This window comes from Nomascus leucogenys, chromosome X (genome assembly GCF_006542625.1).
Source record: "Nomascus leucogenys isolate Asia chromosome X, Asia_NLE_v1, whole genome shotgun sequence".
NCBI lineage: Eukaryota > Metazoa > Chordata > Mammalia > Primates > Hylobatidae > Nomascus > Nomascus leucogenys.
The window spans coordinates 10,442,857-10,463,594 of NC_044406.1; the positions used below are offsets into that span (position 1 = coordinate 10,442,857).

At 38.0% G+C, this 20,738-nt stretch overlaps 1 protein-coding gene across 1 annotated transcript in view; it reads left to right on the forward strand.

Moving 5' to 3' along the window:
* FRMPD4 (FERM and PDZ domain containing 4) overlaps positions 1–20,738 on the forward strand; it is an 873,455-nt gene that overhangs the window by 94,155 nt on the left and 758,562 nt on the right. The window lies entirely within an intron of this gene.

Sequence of the window (20,738 nt, forward strand, 5' to 3'; positions counted from 1 at the left end):
AGCTTTTCAGAAATGCAAAATGCTGGTCTCCCACTTCAGAACTACTTGAATCAGAATCTGAGTCTGGGATTGGGATTCAGTGCTTTTGTTGTTGTTGTTGTTGTTGTTGTTGTTTGAGACGGAGTCTCGCTCTGTTGCCCAGGTTGGAGTGTGGTGGCGTGATCTCGGCTCACTGCAAGTTCCACCTCCCGGGTTCATGCCATTCTCCTGCCTCAGCCTCCCGAGTAGCTGGGACTACAGGTGCCCACCACCACACCTGGCTAATTTTTTTGTATTTTTAGTAGAGACAGAGTTTCACTGTGTTAGGCAGGATGGTCTCGATCTCCTGACCTTGGCCTCCCAAAGTGCTGGGATTACATGCGTGAGCCACCGTATCCGGCCAGTATTCAGTGTTTTTAAGACACTCCACTATAACGTTCTACTAATGTTCTTCATGGCTTTGACACCAGTTACCTGCACTACAGATCAAATATAGTAGGACTTCCCACAGTGTCCTGTCTGGGAACTGCCAACAGTCTTACAAATCTCTAGACCCTTAAGGAGAATTGAGACACTGTCTCAGAGTACTAATATGAAATGTATGGTCTGTATCATTGGGTACTAGATAATTATTACTGTAGATTTTTATTTATCTATTTAAGATTATGTCCTGTGTCCATTGTCTATTACTGATAGGACAAATTACCACAAATTTGGTGGTTTAAACAACACAAATTTACTATCTTACAGTTCTGGAGGTCAGAAGTCTGAAATGATTCTCACTAGACTGAAACTGAGATGTCAGCATGGCATCATCTCTTTCTGGGGGCTCTAGAAGAGAGTCTATTTCCTCGCCCTTTCCAGCTTTTAGTGGGCAACCCACATTCCTTGGCTTGGGCATCCTTCCTCCATCTTCAAAGCCAATGATAGCAGGCTTTCTCACACTACCATTTCTTTGATTCTTTTTTGCCTCCCTCTTCTAGTTTTATGGACTGTTGTGATTACGTTAGGCTCACTTGGATAACCCGGGCTAGTATCCCTATTGTAAGGTCACCTGATTAGCGAATTTGATCCATCTGCAATCTTAATTCTCCTTTGCCATGTAACATAACATATTCACAGGTTCTCAGGAATTAGAGCATAGACGTCTTGGTAGATGGGGGGACATTATTCTGCCTACCACATGCCCTATTTTCCAAATTAGGCTTCCAAGAGGACAGGTCTACATGATATTCTTTTAATTAGAAGGGTGTTTGCTGAAGCAATCATTCAATAATTAAGGTTGAATTTGGGCTAAATGCTGAATGAAAGTGTCTTCATTTCCTAGTTTTATTCCCCTAAAAAGGATTCCTTCATGTGACTTAGTCCTCACTCCAGAATAATTTTATTAAGTGGATTTTAATAGAAATATGACACATCAATTTACTATAACTCATATCAGAGTCTAAAAACATGATTTCTGCCTATTTAGATCAATTTACATCCTTCCAAAGCTGTTAGTTCTCCAGGAACACGTTCTTCTCATTGTCTGATTCTGTAAATGTTTCACTGCCCCAAGAGTCCCTGGAATTTCTGGCAGAATGAGAGTTCAGCAAAATCATCTTCCTGTTTAATCATTGTTGTTGAGAATAGAAATCACCATTCTTTTGTCAATAGGACATGGTTCCTGTCTGTTGCTTTCCACTCTCTCAGCATCTTAAATTAAAAAAAAAAAAAATCAAACAATGCCTGAATGCAAAAGAAAGCAGTATTAGCTATTTCCACCTCAGTATGGAGTTTGAATAGTGTGTTGATTTGGTTGTCATTTAGAAGCAACGACTTTATGTTCCATAGTCTTGTGAGGCAAGAAGTTCTTTCCTACAAAGGGGAAATAATAGCATTCCTACATTTATCAAAATAGAATAACACTTCCTGAACTCCATATTTTAATATTTAGTGACTCAATCAGGGAGTATTTGTTAAGCACTATACTTGATAAAAGACATCTAAAACATAAAAGTCACCTACAAGAGGCTTAAAATAGAGTGAAAATATACACCAAGTTGGAGGGAAAGAGCTTCTGTACAAAGGCTAGAATTAATTGAAACTTTTCTATGCCATGGAAACATATTTGCATCAAATGATATGCTATGGTCTGGATGTTTGTGCCCCCCAAATTCATATGTTGAACCCTAATCCCTATTGTGGTTATATTAAGGGATGGGGCTTTGGGGGAGGTGATTAGGTCATGAGGGCTCCACCCTCATGAATGGGATTAGTGCCCTTGTAAAAAAGAAATAAAGGAGCTTGTTTGACCCTTCTTCCATGTGAGAATGCAGCAAGAAGATGCCATCTTTGAAGCAGGGAGTGAGCTCTCACCAAACAATCTGTCGGTAACTTGATCTTGGACTTTCTAGCCGCCAAAACTGTAAGCAATAAATTTCTATTGATTCCGAATGACCCAGTCTAAAGTATTTTATTATAGCAGCCCAGATTTATCGTTATCATCATCATCATCATCATCATAGCCTCAAGTCTCAATTTGCCAAGGCAATGGGTTGAAAAAATAACATGGTTGTGTAAAAAATCATCGATCCCAAAATGTGGTTTTATCCAAGGATTTTAATTTCCTCCCCAATCTCATATTTTTAAGCAGAATCAATAAGTCAACCAAACTAAGTTGAATATCACTTTCTTCGCCTCATTTAACCTTTCCAGTAATGCCAAATGACAATTTCTTTAATTCACAGATTCTTGCTTTGATCTAAAATCCTCTTGAATGCTTCGTCCCTTAAATCTCCAGTTTCATTTATTTTTAAGAGACTAACTTATATGAATGCAACTGACTTTTTCAAGTAATATAGATTAAACATTTCTGGGTGGCCACACTTATTTGGATTACACTGGAGGATTCTCTTTGAATTATGCTAATTTTAGCACCCACCCCATCAGCAAGTAAGTGGCATGGGTGTGAGTTTTAATCCTTTATCTAGGTTTCTTTCTTTCACCATGGCTGAGGTAACAGCAAAAAGAAAAAAGAAAAGAAAAGAAAATCTTACTCCCTTCCTGGAGTTTGAACTGTGCAAAGACTATTTTTATATATACTTATTTTTTGGAGATGGGATCTTGCTATATTGCCCAGGCTGGTCTCAAATTCCTGGGCTCAAGCAATCCTTTCCCCTCAGCCTCCTAAGTAGCTGGGACTACAGATTTGTGACTATTCCTGGCTGTACAAAGACTTTCCATGTAAACATATTGATGTTGTGACTTCCTTCCCCTAATGACCTCCCCTAGCCATTACTACTGAAAGTGTACAGTGTAATGAACTGTTTTGCATGTACAGCACTGTTATAAGACGAGGTGTTTGTGAGACCCTGATGGATGCTGTTTTTTGTTTAAGTTTAGCTTTAGAGTCACAATTTACTTCCTCAATCAGAACTGTGCTTTTCATGTCATTGAGTGACTTTTATTTGCACAATGCATTCACAGCAATATGCTTTTGCATTTGTAAATTTCTGGTGCCTTGAGCCCTTACAGTAGGATCTGATTATTTGCATTTTTACAATGAGCACCTGCTCTTGTTGTCCCTCAGAACCAGATCCTGGTCTTACTCGTGAATGGAGGGAAAGCTCATCAGCTTCCTTCAGCTTGCAGAGCTGGACTTACAGGAACCGGGAATACACGGAGAAGTGGATGATTTCTAGGCAGATGTGATTTTTTTTTTTTTTTTTAAGGAAGCTGACCAGTGGCAGCTGGAGTAGCTTTGTTCATTATAGATATTATTGGCACTGTCTTTGTAGTTTTCTCTGTGAAGAAGAAATGGAAGATTGGCAGGAAGCTCCACTAGGGGGAGATGACCAATATCTAGAATTTTGTGTTGTCTTTTATGTCTATTTGACCACATAAGTCCACCGGTTCTTTTCATTTCATCTTCTCTTGGTCTTGCGTTCCATTTTCCTGTGATCAGCTGGGGAACCTTTCACCTCTAGCAGCATAAAGTAACAGCATCTGTGATTTGGAGGCGGGGGCAGTGGGCTATTTTCCCAGTAGCCCCAAAGTCTTTCCGCAGGAGGGGAAAATGAGGTCAAAAGAAAGAGAACAGTAAAGTCAAGGGATAGAGGTCACCTCCCTTCACCACAGATCCTGCTAGCCCATTGTTTGAGCCTTGGATCTAGTTCATGATAAAAGCTACTGTTATGTGTCATGCACTGTGCTAATATTGGCAACAGCCAAGTTGAAAGATGCTAGTATTTTCTCCTCTCTTTTGTCCAAGATCAGACAACTAAGTGTCATGCCAGACCCCTATTGACTTCGGTAGGGATGGTACCATGTTTGAAAGGCCAAAGAGGAGTCTCAGAGCCAGCAAATGAGACACAGGGTTTATTGAGGGGACTTATATACAGGGTGGTTCAGTAGTGGCCGCCTGGACTCGTGAACTGCTACTGTTTGTAAAAAGCATGCAGTTTACATGGCATTTTCGCTTAGCACTCTCCCCCTAGCGACCATCTCCTGGCAACCTTCATTCAACCCACACAAAGGGCCTCAATCCCCCCTATGGCCTGCATTCCATGAAATGGGCCAGGACTTCAGATGTTCCTCATAGGTAAGGAATGAATCTCTGGGTTGGCCACTCCTTGATTCCTTAGCTTGTAACTCCAAACATGCATTCTTCTTACACCATAGGGTCATTGTCAGGGTATGCTTTCATTGCCGACAGGTGCGTCTACCATACAGGGTCATTCTCAGGGTATGTTTACATTGTTATTACTGTCAGGTGCATCTGCTATACACCGAGGCACAGAGATTAAATAACTTAGCCAAAGTTACACATGGGTAATGGCTGGCAGAGAGATTTAAATCTAGGCAACCTGGCTCTAGCACCCCCGTTCTCAACCAACAAGCTACACTGTCATGCAGTTATTTTACATACCATCTCCACTCCATCCTTCCCACTTATGTGAGGCAGTGAAATTATTTCTGTCACTTCCAGATGATTACTGAAAACAAACCAAGCCAAATCCCGGGCAGGCCGTGATTGGGTATGAAGGTAGTAAGCTTTGGCTTCAACATTCTGGATAATTGGATCTTATCTCCAGCTGTATTGTGTCAGTGGCAACTTGACCAAATACTGAGGCTATTTCTCAATCAACATTTCCTTTCTGTAACAGGACTGCTAGGAGGAGCTGCTTCTCAGCTTTCTTAGTATGGCAGAATGCCTTGAAAATCTTCTTGGGTGATCTCTAGTATAGCCCCTACCCCGTTTACTGAAACTAGGTCAAGTTGCTGAACTTACTAGTCACAAATTCTGCTGTGGAGGAGTGTACTCCGAGAACATTACAGATGGGCAGTGCCATCCTAAGAGTGAAAGCAACAGTGGATTTCCATGGGCTTAGGCCTTGAATCTGAAATAGAGAGGCTTTCATCAGTGATGTGAATAATGGAATAAAAGAATCATATATATAAAGATTTCAAAGGGCCTTAAAGCAATTGTAGGGGGTTGACTTGCAGCTTGGAAACTGGGTTTAAGTTGAAAACTGCCTAAATAAATTGCAGTGATCATCAGGTTCAAATTGTTAGGTGCCTAAGGCCGTCTTGCTATAGACCCACTGATGAATTTAAGTGTAAAATCATGTCGGTGAAAGGCTGGCTAAATTTGGGATTAGGGAGGTACAGGAAGCCTGTAATCTGTATGATTTTATAAAACATTGTTTTCTTTGTAATTTAACAATATGTAAGACACATGGGCATTCGTTTCATAGACTATTAATAAGTTGCTTTATCCTTTCTCTTCCTATCCCCTCATCTTGTTTCTCTCCACTCCCACCAGCTCTCATTGGACTATACAAAATACAAGTAGTCTTATTATTGAGTTACAGTTATAAGCCATTGTGAGTAGATTCCTCTCCTAGCCTCAGTTCCAGTAGCCGTGGCATTTTGGGGGTTTCTAGGATACTGTAGCAAAACCAGAGACAGGTGCAGTTTGCTGTATTTTTGGAAACTACTAATTTTATGATGCCTATTGGCACCAAGAGTGTAGGCAATTTGGGTCTTCTACCCAGGTCAAAGGTATGTACTTTTCCAAAGGTGCATATTATTAAGGTTCTGCATTTCCTTTTCAACTCAGTACCTTCATCCCATAATAAGCAATGATTATCAACAGAGGCTAAAGAGGAAAGCTTTTGGTAGTACATTTGTCTCTTCCTGGGGTCCATCTGGTGATCTTCTCTTCTTATAGGCTCTTTGTACTTTGTAATAGTTGATCACAACCATTAGACCTGCATTCCCGGATGAGATCAGATGCTCACCACATGTGCGCAAGCTTTTTGATTGCTCTTTTGCCTCTCCATTGTCCAGCATCCATGCACCATCACTGGGGCAAATACACAATCACACTGACTCTACCTAGAAAACAGGGAAGAAGAACTTGGTTCCAGCACTGACTGACTATGTTGGAAACACAGAAATTAATTAATAATGCTCTAAGACCAAGTGAGTTGCAGCATGTGAATGTTCTTCATAGATATGAACTATAAAAGAACCACCAGAGAAACAGAGAGTAGATGTTTAAGCCAAGTTGGGAGTAAAATTTCTGCTGATTGCAAATCTCTGCCCCTTCAGCTGTGTGAAATGATTTTTTCCCCCGAAGAGTTTTGATGATTGCTTAAAGCATTTGCTAGTTTTGCTAATGTGATTTGACCTCACTGGGGCTCTGATCACAAATGCCTGTCATTTATCTCATACTACACACAGCTGAGGCAGAAAAATTTATTCCCAGCCAAGAATCTCATAGAAGTTGGATAATTACCCCGTGGCTCAATCCAATTCCATTTGAGTGTCCCCCAGTTTAAGCCTCCCCAACAAATATAGTATTGATCTGGTGGTTAGTATATGAAATTGGCAATTGTTCTTCCCCCTCTTCCAGATCATTTGTGTGTTTCACATGACTGAATTTTTCAGGGTTTTTTCTACTGGGCGTCCTACATTTCTGCAGGTCATGATCTGATCTCCAGGGCTTCTTTATTTCCTGTCTTTCTGAAATATGTGAGTCACTGAATGTGTCTTAGCTGTGAGCTGGCCTGCCATCCTTACTCTAAAATTGGAGTCTGAGTTGCTGCCTTACATGCGCCAGATTTTGTTAGGGCCAGGGAAACATGTTTTCTTTCACTTGCAGCAATGCTTTTTGGGTGTAACATTCTGCCTAACATTATCTATTCCCTTACCATTTCCTGTATTTGATTATTATTTGGTTATTATTCATAGAACATTACCCAGAAATTATTGCAATATTGTAATTTTATTATTTATGTGGAAACACATGTTTATATAAATTTAACAATGTAAGTATCAGTAGAGTGTGAGCTGTTCAATGGCAGGGTCTGTGTTTCATTAATCATTTATATCCTAGCACCTTGAAGAGTATCAGCTCATAGTTGGCATTCAATAAATGCTTTCATTTTAATGAATAAATAAAAGAATGACTTTGCACTATTAGATTTTCCCCAATTAGTATGTGCTCAGTTGTTTAAAGAACATTTCTATTGTCTTCCCAACATGCATTCCACCTTTCACCATGGGAAATAGCAGTAATGCATTTGTTACCAGGATTGGAGTCACGCCAGCTCTAGGGATAATTTTTGACTGGTCTGGGCCTATTGTCCCAGTGTTAGATACCAAGAAGGGGACACTATTTTAGGTAGCCCTAAGAAAGAATGAGAAAAAAAACCCAACAATTATAACTATACATCAACTGTAAGATGTATTTTACTTCAGATATATTGCAATATTAAAAATATGCCTCTTACAATGGAAGTGATATGGTGAGTTGGTTTAATCAGAGTGGAGCTTAGGACTTTTGTTTGGTTGTTTGGTGAACAGATGCCCCTATTCTCAAGTGAGAATGAGGAAACTGTGGCTCTGGAAGTCCCTGGTCATCAACATCCTACAATTCTGAGGGTAGCTGGCTTCAGATGTGGCCAAAAATTTCAAAGTGATGTAGGATGCTGAAAAGAAGCCAGGTTCTTGACACAGTCCTGCTGAAGATTTCTTCAGTTATGTGAGTTAATACATTCCCTTTATCACTTAAGCCGGTTCTAGTTTTATTTTTTTTTTTAATTTGTAACCTAAAGCATCCTGATTCACGTATGATTTTTAATAAAGGATACCTAGCTCAGAAAGGACATCCAATACGCTGAATAGGAGTAAGAATTGTTGGGGAAGAAAAATCCAAGCCATAATCCGGGATGAAATATGAATGAAAGAATGATATGCAAGAGGAGTACATCCCTTCCATGTACTCCCTCTAGCTAGGTTCTCAGATGGTAACTATTTCTGCTCTTGAGCCAAATTGGAGGACTTTTCATTAGAATTGCGGAGGAGTTTTCCAGGGAAACTTTATAAGAAAATAAATTGAAATTGTCCAGTTTGGGGGAAAAGAACAAAAGAAATAATAGAGAGACAGGATAGTGTAGTATTTGGAAGCACAGGGGCTAGAGTCAGATGCCTGAGTTCAAATCCTGGCTCTATTATTTCTCACTCCTAGGACATCAGGCACATTGCTTACTTCTTTAACTCTTCTTTCCTCATCTGACAAACGGGTCTTATAGAGTACCTATTCTTTGCAGTGTCAACAGAATCAAATGAGATTGATACGTGTAAAGCACATAATGAGTGCCTTATAAATGCTAGTCATTAATATTGGAGAAATTTAGAAATCATTTTCAGTTATATTCCATACCCAGAAAAATTCATAATCAAGTGGCCTAGCCTTGTGAGTATACAAGAATAAATTAGTTTATGTGAAAGCTCAAAGATTTGGGTTGATAAAAAGGAAGACGTTTTGGCCCATAGAAGCTGCTAGACCACAAGATAATAGACAAGTAAGATTCTTATTTGTCTACATTATGTAAAGTCCTCTACTGAGTTGGTCTAGTAAAACATTTTGAAATAGAAGGCTTGACTTTGCCTCCCTCTCCCATGGGCTCTTCTATTCTTTCAGCAATGGAATTCAGTAACTTTATTTTTGCCTGGTTGCCCAGTAACCGCCACTTCAGTGCCTCTTTCTAATTCACGCTTCTTCTCTTCTTTTTCATCTCTTTGTTGAAAGAAACAAGTTTTGTGTCTATTAATTCAGACTTCCATCTATAGCTATGAATAAAGAAATCATTTTTTATGTTTGAAAACACTTGATTTTGCTCAAATGTGTTATAAAATGCTATGTTTCAAAGAAAGATGCTATAGTCTGAATCAGAGATCAGGGCTAATTTTGTGTGTACTGCCTGAAAAGGAAACCAGGTATAAATCCATCTCCAGGTATCTGTATATCTGGGGCTTTGCTGCTCAAAGTGTGGACCTTAACGTAGCCAGGGCAAAACCTGGGGGCATATTAGAAATGCAAAATCTTAGCACCCCTCCCCTACTGAACCAGAATCTAAATTTTTTACAGGTGCTTTAAATAGCTGCAAAAGTTTGAGAATCACTGCTGTCTCAGGAGCATATCTGGATAAAGGCAGCTAATTGACTATAAAGCTTATCTTCTGATTGGAAGAAGGCCTCTGTATGATTCTATGCTGATAAGCGTTCTTCATTTTTTGTCTTTTATATTCTTCTCCTTTGTCACTGAGAGAGAAAGCTACCATTTATTAAGAGGGCAATGAGAACAATAGAGATCCACTGGTGATAAGAGTGCTATATAACACTAAGGAATAGGCAGGAAAATATGTCTTCTGCCACAGAAATCTCACAAAATGTAAGGGTGGCAAGTCTTGAAGAGAACCAGGATTAGATTCAGCAGCTGTTGGCAATGATTGAAGGTTGTGCACCCAGGGATGAGAAGGAGTGGGGTTAACAGACCCAGGGCACCGTTCAGAGAGGTTAGCATAGAGTTAGGTCCCAGGAGGGACTAAATCTGAGAGTCAGGCTTGACCTAGCGATCTGGAGTGAGTGGTTTCGAGTGGAACTCTGCTTAGCATGGAGTTGAAGAATTTGCAGAGAAAAAATCAAAGTCAGGAGATAGGAAACAGCTAAGAAAGAGGTTCAATATGGCTATTGTTTGGATGTTTGTCCTCCCAGCCTCATGTTGAAATCTGATCCCCAATATTGGAGATGGGGCCTGATGGGAGGTGTTTGGGTCATGGGAGCAGAACTCTCCTATGAGGGAGAGCTCGGTGCTGTTCTCACAGTAATGCATTCTTGCTCTGTTAGTTCCCGTGAGAGCTGGTTGTTAAACAGAGCCTGGCACCTCCCCCTCTTTCGCTTGCTTCCTCTCTTGCCATGTGATTTTTGCACATGTCTGTTTCCTTTCACCTTCTGCCATGAGTGGAAGCAGCCTGAGGCCCTCACCAGATGCAGATGCTGGCACCATGCTTCTTGTACAACCAGCAGAACCATGAGCCATGTAAACCTCTTTTCTTTATAAATGACCCAGCCTCAGCTATTCCTTTATGGTAACACTAAGGCAACTAAGACAAAAGCCCAAAGCAATAATCAGAAACCAGATGATTCCCAGGAGTTTAAGAGGTATGAAAAAAGTAAAGCAGGAGATATGGGGCATCAGCCATATAAACAGCTTTACTAAGGAGAATATCTTTTTTTCTTAGCCAGTGATGTGCTGTTGATGAGTGTAGGACATTGAGCCTTGTGTGTGGTTCCTTGGAAATCTGAAGTTATTATGAAAGGAGAGCTTGTGGCTGGAGTAGAAAGAGAGGGTCATTGAGAGAGTCAGCTGCAAACCCAGAAGCTGTTGACCCAGGTAGACTTCTGTGGTGTGGGTGGAAGCAGGGCAAGGCTGGGCAGGAATGATGAAGTCCGCTGAGTCAAAGAAGCTAGAGTGAGAAGGGTTAATGGAGGAGCCCTGGTTTTCCTGATATGCTAGGGCTGAGGAGCAAAGAGTTCCTGAGGATTTTGGGGGCGCAGGAAAGCAACAGAAGGAGGTCAGCTTAAGTCAAAAGGGTGAGCAGGAGTCAGAAAACAAGGCTGTTGGCCTGGGATGCTGGGATTTTACCATTTGTTCTCTGTTGTTTCATAGAGCCTGATGGGCATGAATGACTCTGAGCATAAATCATATCACAAAGGAGGGTAGAGACTTACAGAGAGCAAGGGCAAGAATCTGCAAATCAGTGAGACTTGGACCTAGGTTTAGAATTTTCTGTTGTTTAAGTCTTAATCCAAAGAAGGTGATATCATTTTGAATATGGAATAAAGCATGCTATCAGGAAAATTTGCAGGCACTGCAATCAGACACACTGGGGCTTTGGAAAATTATCTTTGAGTTTTAGTTTCCATATCCATAAAACTGATACAATTCTACCTTTCTTTGCAGGATTGTTGAAAAAATTTAAAACATATAGAACATCTAGCATAAGAACACCAAACACATACGAGGAGTTTGATAAATTGCAACAAAATAACTATGGGGAGTAGAAATTATTAATACTTGCTTTCTGAACAGTCTACCTACTATTGCCTCATTATGAAAATTTTATTCTTTTTTCATTTGAAGATAACTAAATTTTTTTTGCATTACTGCATGAAAATAATAATTCTATTTCTGGTGAGTAATGAGAATGAGGACAGGTGTAATTCTTAGTTAAAAATATAAACAATAGAGGGGAAAATTGAACTCTACCTAGAGACTGCACACGGCACAGCCCCAGGAACAACTGTCATTTACTGTCCACTTACCTGTTGGAGGGCATAGAGCCTCAAAGAAAGTTACAGCTTCTTAAGTGCTTTCCCTGAAAAACCCATGTCTATAAAGTGAGGCTTAAATCAAAGAGCTGCTATTTATTTGCTGAATTATGTGTAATGCCAGCTACTATTGAAGTTAATGGATGGGTATAGATTAGCATCCTACCTGTTACAAGACATTTGCATTTTAACAGGGGTCTCCAGAAAAAAAGCTACCATTCAAAACAGAGATTCTTTTACACTGGGAATTTTCGATGTTGTGGCAGGTACGTGGGAGAGCAGTTTGGGGACAGGAAGGCTTTTAGATTTTCCTATCCTTGGTGCTCTTGAACACTCTGTCTCTGACTGAGCCTCTTTTCTCCCATTAATCCTGGATTTCCCTGACATTGAAATGGGGGAGTGGATTCTTCTCAAGCTATTTTCTGGCCTGAGATTTTAGATTCTGCAATAGAAGTATCCGAATAACCTGTAGCTTATCACATACACAAAAATTAAAGACAAATTCCCATGAAAAAGTAAGGAAATAAAAAAATTGGGCTTACTGGCCTCTTGATAGTGATGAGTATGGTAGCTGAAAGTATTTCCTCTAAAAGCTATTGTTTTTCTTTTAAAAAATCATGCAGCTTTGATATTCTGGCATGGTCTTCCTTTTCAACAAAAGTCCCTTTAAAACATAGCACTCTCGATTACACATCCATTTTCAGGTAAGCTGTTGTCTTGATCAATAAATTGATTTTTATTTAAATAAGAAGGAAAACCTAATTTTCTGGCAATGACATCAATCTGGTTGACCCTTTGAATGTGTTAATTACAATTGTTCAAAGAATTGGAAGCCATAGTTTTAAATATTAGATCAGTTGATCAATTATAATGCAATTCTTCAGATCACACACTTTTGTTTTGTTTCAAACAAGCCCATTGCCATTCAAGTTATCTCTTTATGAGAATTAACATCAAACAAATTACCAATGGCTAGCCAATTTAAGAGATTAACATTGCTCAGAAAGAGCCCCCAAATGGCTGTGATTCAGCAGCCTTTATTAGATCTAGTTCTTTCTTCCTTACTTGCCATGACTCATCAGTTTTGATGGGACCAACTCTGTGATCATTTTCATTTTGTTTTGTTCTTTTTTAAAAAAAAATGCATCTGATTTTTATTTTAATTTTCCATTGCATGGGATCATATTTATTGAAGAAGGGCTTTTGCTCATTTGTTTGTTTTTTTTTAAAGTATAATTTCTGCTTCAAGGAAACAGTCGGGTAAATTATACCCAACTACCAAGCAAATAGTATTTTCTCTCATGTACAATGAGTTTTTTAATAAAAGTTAAAAAGGCATTTAGATTGATACATGTTGCTGCTGCTTATTAAAAAGTGGAACTGTGGAAAACAAACTCTGAGCAAATGGCTGCATTTGTGTAAACTTGCTTTTAAAAATTATTCTGATGTAGTCATTATGACTATACAATGGTGGTATCAAGGATCTATCAGTGTACATATTTTTATTCCCTGGTGCTCTGATGCATACTGAGAACAATCTGATGCCATTATTCCTCCTGGAAAGCCCCAAGGCTGAAGTCCTTCCCTGTGATTTAAAAGGGGTTGACTATCTCTTTTTAAAAGGGTAGGATATGTGAAATCATATTAAATGGGGATGTGAGAAGAGAATGTTGATGAAAAGAGTCTAACTCTGTAAAATATTTGAAGAGATTTATTTTGAGCCAAATGTGAGTGACCATGGCCTGTGATACAGCCCTTAGGCGGTCCTGAAAACATGTGCCCAAGGTGGTCGGGGTGTAGCTTGGTTTTATACATTTTAGGGAGACATGAGACTTCAATCAAATACATTTTTTTTTTTTTTTGAGACGGAGTCTCGCTCTGTCGCCCAGGCTGGAGTGCAGTGGTGCAATCTTGGCTCACTGCAAGCTCTGCCTCCCGGGTTCACGCCGTTCTCCTGCCTCAGCCTCTCCGAGTAGCTGGGACTACGGGTGCCCGCCACCATGCCCGGCTAATTTTTTTTTTTTTGTATTTTTAGTAGAGACGGGGTTTCACTGTGGTCTCAATCTCCTGGCCTCGTGATCCGCCCGCCTCGGCCTCCCAAAGTGCTGGGATTACAAGCGTGAGCCACTGCGCCCGGTCTCAATCAAATACATTTAAGAAATATATTGATTCAGTTCAGAAAGGCAGGACAACTGGAAGCTGGGGTTGGGGGTTTGGGGGAGGGGCAGCTTCCAGGCTATAGGTAGATTTAAAACTTTTTGGTTAATAATTGGTTGACTTTAACCTAAAAACCTGGGATCAGTAGAAAGGAAATGTCTGGGTTAAGATAAAGGATTGTGGAAAAGAAAGTTTTCTTATTTTCAGAGGAAGTCTTCAGGTAGCAGGTTTCAGAGAGAACAGGTTGTAAAATGTTTCTTTTCAGACTTAAAGTCTGTGTTGATGTTAATGCTGGAGAGGTATAATGAGGCATGTCCGACCCCCACTTCCCATCATGGCCTGAACCAGTCTCTTGGGTTAAATTTTAAAAGTTGCGGCCGGGCACGGTGGCTCACGCCTGTAATCCCAGCACTTTGGGAGGCCGAGGTGGGTGGATCACGAGGTCAGGAGATCGAGACCATCCTGGCTAACATGGTGAAACCCTGTCTCTACTAAAAATACAAAAAATTAGCGGGTGTGGTGGCAGGTAGCTGTAATCCCAGCTATTCGGGAGGCTGAGGCAGGAGAATGGCGTGAACCCGGGAGGAGGAGCTTGCAGTGAGCTGGGATTGCGCCACTGCACTCCAGCCTGGGTGACAGAGCGAGACTCCATTTCAAAAAAAAAAAAAAGTTCCCTGGCTGAGGAGGAAGTCCATTCAGATGGTTGGGGGGCCTTAGAATTTATTTTTGGTTTACAAGAACTATATCCAAGAATACTGCAGCATATCTGCTTTAGCAAGATTGAAATATCTAGGGCATTTCGCCTGCTTAAAAAAAAAAACAAAATACATTTGGCATTGGAAACCAATTCAGAATATATGCTACTTGTCTTAGAGGGGAAGAAAAAAATCCTTCTGGTAATTACTGTAGGAGAACTCTAAACTGAATCACTGAAGTAATGAAATGGTTATTATGAGCACTATAAGTCAGGGCTGTTAGGAAAATGGAATCTTAATGAGTAGAGTGTTTGTAGAGAACAAATCATGCCCGACAATACGAAACTTTACTTTGAAGCAATTAGAAATTTAGGGGACCAAAGAAAAGAACATCTTTTAAGATCTTAATTCAAATTAGGGTCACTGCTTTTTCATTGTTTTCAGAAATTCGGTGTGTATAGAACTGGAATGCTCCCTTTTTCCCCTTTCCAGACCCTGCCCCCAACAACTCACACTAGGATAGGTCCCTGTTTATGCCCATAATACCTTATACTTTGTAGCGCTAGGCACTTTTGTAATTATTACTACCTTTAAAAATTAATTATGGTAAAATATATCATATATGTAAAAGAATGTATAGGGTAGTACAGTTTAAAGAAGGAAAAGTAAAGTAAAAACCCGTGTACCCACCACCCAGATGAAGAAATAGACTAGCACCAGTACTTTTGAAGTCTCCTTCATGCCACTCCCCAAGTACCGCTTCTTGTCCACCCAGCAGTGGCCATTTCCCTGAACTTCATGTTAAAATTGTCTTGCTGTTTTTTATGGTCTTAATACATAGGTATATATCACTAGAAAATATGCCATTTAGTTCTGTCTCTTTGGTCAAGGTTATGTTTTGGGATTCATCCAGGATGATGTATCAAATTAATATATTTAGTCATTCTACAGTTAATAGATGTTTGTTCCCTATTTGTTCTTTTCTTATGAATAATGGTCTTCTGAGCATTCCTGCTTATCTTATACCTAAGACTGGAATTGCTGGATCATAGACTGGGAACATGTGCAAGTTAACTAATTAATGCCAAGTAGCGGTGTTCCTTTTGGTTCACATCACTGTTGGATGAAACTTTCATCACTCTATACCTCATTGATGCTTGGCATTATCCAAATTTTTAATTTTTGCCAATTTAGTGGCATGAAATGATTTTCCATTGTGGTTTTAATTTTTATTTCCTGGATACTAATAAGGGTTAGCATCTTTTCATATGTTTATTGGTCAGTAGGATTTGTTCCCCTCTGAAATGTCTATTCATGTCTTGTGTATTTTTCTATCTAGTTGTCATTTTATTGATTTGGAGGATTTGTGCATATATTCTGGATAATAAGTCCTTGTCTCCTCTATATGTTGCTTATGTCTACTTCTGGTTTGTGGTCTATATATTTACTCTCTTTTGGGTGACTTCTGATAAATAGAAGTTCTTTATTTTACTATAAATGAATTCATCCAAATATTCCTTTATGTTTTATATCTTATTTAGGAAATTCTCCATACCCAAAGTCATAAAGCTTTTCTCTATTTGCTAAAGGTTTCTGGTCCTTTCAAATTTAAGTCTTTAATACTTAATGTGTGTGTACGCACATGTGTATGTGGTGGATTTATGCTGTCTCGTCCTCATTTTGTCACTGTGGAAGATTAACCACTGCTTCAATTTTGTTTATATTTATGGGACTATTTAAATTTTTAAAACATTAAAAAAACTTGTATGTGAGTATTTTGTTGGGTTGTATTTATGCAAGAATTTGTCAGTTTCATCTAATCTATTTCAAACGTTTGCATAAAACTGTTCATGAAATACTCTTATTTCTTTTATCTCTGCAGCACATTTAAGGCCTTCTTTTTTCCTAATATTTTAAAATGTGTGCTTTCTTACTTGTTTTCTCTCTTTATTTATATTGTCAGATATTTGTCTGTTTTATAATCTCTTCAAAGGACCTGTTTATTGCTTTGATCCGTTTTTGGTTTGTCTTCTATATCATTAATTGGGTTTTTTATTCCTTCCCAATTTCAACATATGGGTTTCTGATATTTTCCCCTCTAACTTCTTAATTTTGTTAATTAGCTGAATAAATTAGGTTGTTCTTTTCTAAGGTAAGCATTTTAGACTGTGAATTTCCCTCTAAGTACTACTATATTTCTATCCCTTAGATTTTTACCTTTTCTACACTTTTAAATGAAACATAATATACATATAGGATGATGAGCATGTCATACCTTTACAACTAGATGAGTTTTCACAAATTGAACATGTGAAACTATCTCAAAACTATCACCCTAAACTAATCTCAAAACTTTTGTTTTGTAGGATTGCCATGTTCATTCCATTCTAAATTATTTTCTTATTTTCATTATGGTTTCTTTGACATATTGCTTACATGTAATTCACAACTTCCAGACATGGTTTTTTTCTGGTTATCCTTGTTACTGATTTTTAAAATAATTGTCCAAAAGCTAAGACATAGGTCAGCAAACTACTGCCCCTGGGCCATTGTAGTTTTTGTAAAGCTTGATTAGAAATCAGCCACACTAGTTTGCTTCCTTATTTCCTATGGCAACTTTCAGGCTACACCACCAGCAGCACCAAGTAGTTATAAGAGAGAATATCTGACCTACAAAGCCTCAAACATCTAATATCTGGCCTTTTATAGAAAAAAATTGCCAACCTATAGCCTTGGAAAACAGTGTGTATGATCCTAGCATGGATACATTTAAATGTTCCAAGTGTATTTTCCAGTTGTTGAGTATGATATTCTATATTTGCTTGATAATTATGATATTCAAGTTATCTTTATTCCCGAATTTTTTGTCTATTTGACCTATCAATAATTAAGAGAGGTAATATTAATATCTCTCAATGTAATAGAATTGTCAATTTCTCTATAAGGCTCTGTCAATTTTGCTTAATATCTTTTGATGCTCAATTTTAGCCATTATATTATTATTAGGCTAGAATTGTTTTGCCCAAATCATGTGTTGATCTTTTTCTCTTTATGTAGTGAATCTTTTTTAATACCAGGATTGCCTGTTTTTTCCTTAAAGTCTATCTTGTCTGATATTAATGTAGCTATACTCTTTTAATTTCTAATTCTCTGACTTCAGTTTCTATGTTCTTATGTTTTAGCCGTGCCTAGATGTACAAGACTTGATTTCAATTCTGTCTGACATACTTCACTTTTTAACAAGCAAGTATGGTCTATCATATTTATTTTTATTAATGATATACTTTGATTGTTTTATCATTTTATTATGCATTTATGTGTTATTCTTTTTGTTTGGAATGATATATTTTATCCCCCATTTTCTCAATGCATTTTTGCTCTCCATTAGATTTGAAGCTATGAATTATATCTATTTTGACTGCTAATTCCAGATGTTTTACCATGTAAATGTTACAAAGTTAATCAACTTCTTGCTATACTACTGCCAAATAACAGAAACTTAGAAGTCTTTCACTCCACCCATCCCTTTCAGCTTATATATCACTGTATAGCATTTTTGGTGTATCTTTGTAACTCTACAAATTAGATAGTATTTTTATGTGCTCAATGGTCTATTACACTTCTTTATAAATTTCTTACTACTTTTTTCTGTGTCTCAGACCTTCCATCACTTTCCTTTTGCCTAATATCTATGCTTTAGAATTTCCTTTAGTGAGAATTTGTTGTAAGTATATTCTATTTTTGTTTGTCTGCAAATATATTTATTTCACTATATTTTGGAAAGATTTTTCTAGGTATAGTGCTCTTGGTGGAATTGTTCTTTTCTCTCAGCACTATCTTCTGGTTTCTGCTGTTGTAGTTGAGAAAACGGTCATCAATCAAATTGCAGTTCTTTGTAGGTGAATGATCTTTTCTTTTTTTTTTTCCCTGTCTTTTGAGATCTCTTTCTTTTGTTGCTATACATTTCCACTATGATGTGTCTTGTAATGGATTTCTTCTTATTTATTCTGCTTGGAATTCATTAAAACTCCTACATTGCATGATTGAGATATCTTTCAACAATTCTGTAAAACTCTCAATGATTTAGCACTTCAAATATTGCTTCTATCCATTCTTTCTAGTTTCTTCTCATTAAATCTGATTAGATGAATAAAACCATCTTGCATTATCCACCATGTCTCTTGTCATTTTCATATTTTCAACTCTTTGTCCAGTGGACTGTATCCAGAATAACTTTACTGGATGTCTTTCAGCTCAATAGTTAAATGATATCAAATCTGCTGTTTAATCTGTCTATTAAGGTTTAAAAAAATCTATTACAATTTTAATTATTACATTTTAATTTAAAGACTGTTTTTCAAATCTGTTTCATGATTATTTTGCTGTCTTTCTCCTACTAATACTTTCAAGCTACCCTTCTATATTGTTAAAAGTGTTTAATAGTTATTTTATATTTTGGATCTGCTGATTTTAATATCTGAAGTGGGTCTGATTCTGCTGTCTTGTTTCTGCTGGCTCTTACTCATGTTGTTTTGACTATTTTGTTATTTTTCACTAGATCTCTTGTACCTTGGAACCTTATTTGCCATCATTCTTTTAGGTCTGGATTAAGATTTAGTTTCTGCAGAAAATATTTATGCTTGTTCCTATCAGTCACCTAGGAGTACCTACAACCCAGGGTTATTCTTAATTCAAGTTCCAGCTTAAAGCTTTTCATGTCACACAGGTAACATGAATTGAGAAAGCTCACCCACGTGTGGACCAGCTTTGGGGAACATACTTAAGGGAATTGTTTTATCCTCTATCTAACACTAAAGTCTAGATAGATATTTATTTGTTGACTCCACTTTCATTGTAGATTCATTTTTTATTCACATTTACACTAAGGGTTATAGCTTCTTAGTGAAAGGGTGGCCTAGTACACTTCCATTACATTGTCTGCCTTAGATGGATCCTTGTCTTTATCTCCTCTTTACTGTACCGCCACAGAATTTCAGGATCTTTTGCTTTTAGCAGAATCCTGAGAGGATAAAGTTGACTTTGCTGCTTACTTACCTCTTGGGATTTCTGCTTTTACTCAATTTTGCCCTCTGGATTTTTTTACTTTCATGCTAGCTCAGTGAAACATTATAAAGCCTATTTTCTTTTTCATAATTTAACTCAGCATTTTAGTCATTTTCATCAGAAGGATTGTTCAATATATTTATCGTATTTAAGGTCATACAGAGAATATAATAAATACTTTCTTCCCCTCCTACTGTGGATTGTAAGTTCCGTGAAAACAGGTGTCACATCCACTGTGACTCCTGCCGTTCATTGCTGTTTTACAGTAAAATTCCTGGCCCAAAATACAAGAGGACTTCAAAAAGTTCGTGGAATTAAAAGATAAAAATAAAAAATATTAACTTTATTTCTCAACATAACATATATAGAGTTCAAGACATGTGCTCGCTTCAGCAGCACCTATACTAAAAAACGTTCAAGACACTTTTGTAATTGATGATACCAGCCATTTAGTCCATCCCTAAAGAACTGAGGGTCCTGGGAATTTAACCATGCCAATGTAGTCTTTTTTACATTAACTGGAGAAAAGTGAATGCACTTTAAAGATTTTTTAAGATTAGGAAACAAAAATAAGTTAGAAGGATCCAAATCAGGACTGTAAGGTGGACGTCTAATGATTTCCCATCAAAACTCCCAAAATTGCCTTTGTTTGATGAGAAGAGTGAGTAGAAGCATTGTCATGTTGCAGAAGGACTCTCCAGTGAAGTTTTCCTGGGCGTTTTTCTGCTAAAGCTTTGGCTAACTTTCTCAAAACAAACACTCTTGTAATAAGCAGATGTTATTGTTCCTTGGCCCTCCAAAAAATCAACAGGCAAAATGTTTTGAGCATTCCCAAAAAACTGTTGCCATGACCTTTGCTCTTGACTGGTCCACACCTGCTTTGACTGGACCACTTCAACCTCTTGGTAGCCATTGCTTTGATTGTACTGTGTCTTCAAGATGATACTGGTAAAGCCGTGTTTCATTCTCCTGTTATAATTCTTCAAAGAAACACTTCAGGATCTTGATTCCACTTGTTTAAAATTTTCATTGAAAGCTCTGCTCTTGTCTGCAGCTGATCTGGGTGCAATAGTTTTGCTGCCCACAGAGTGGAAAGTTTGCTTGACTTTAATTTTTCAGCCAGAATTGTGTAAGTTGAACAAATTGAGATAGCTATAGTGTTGGCTATTGTTTCTGCTG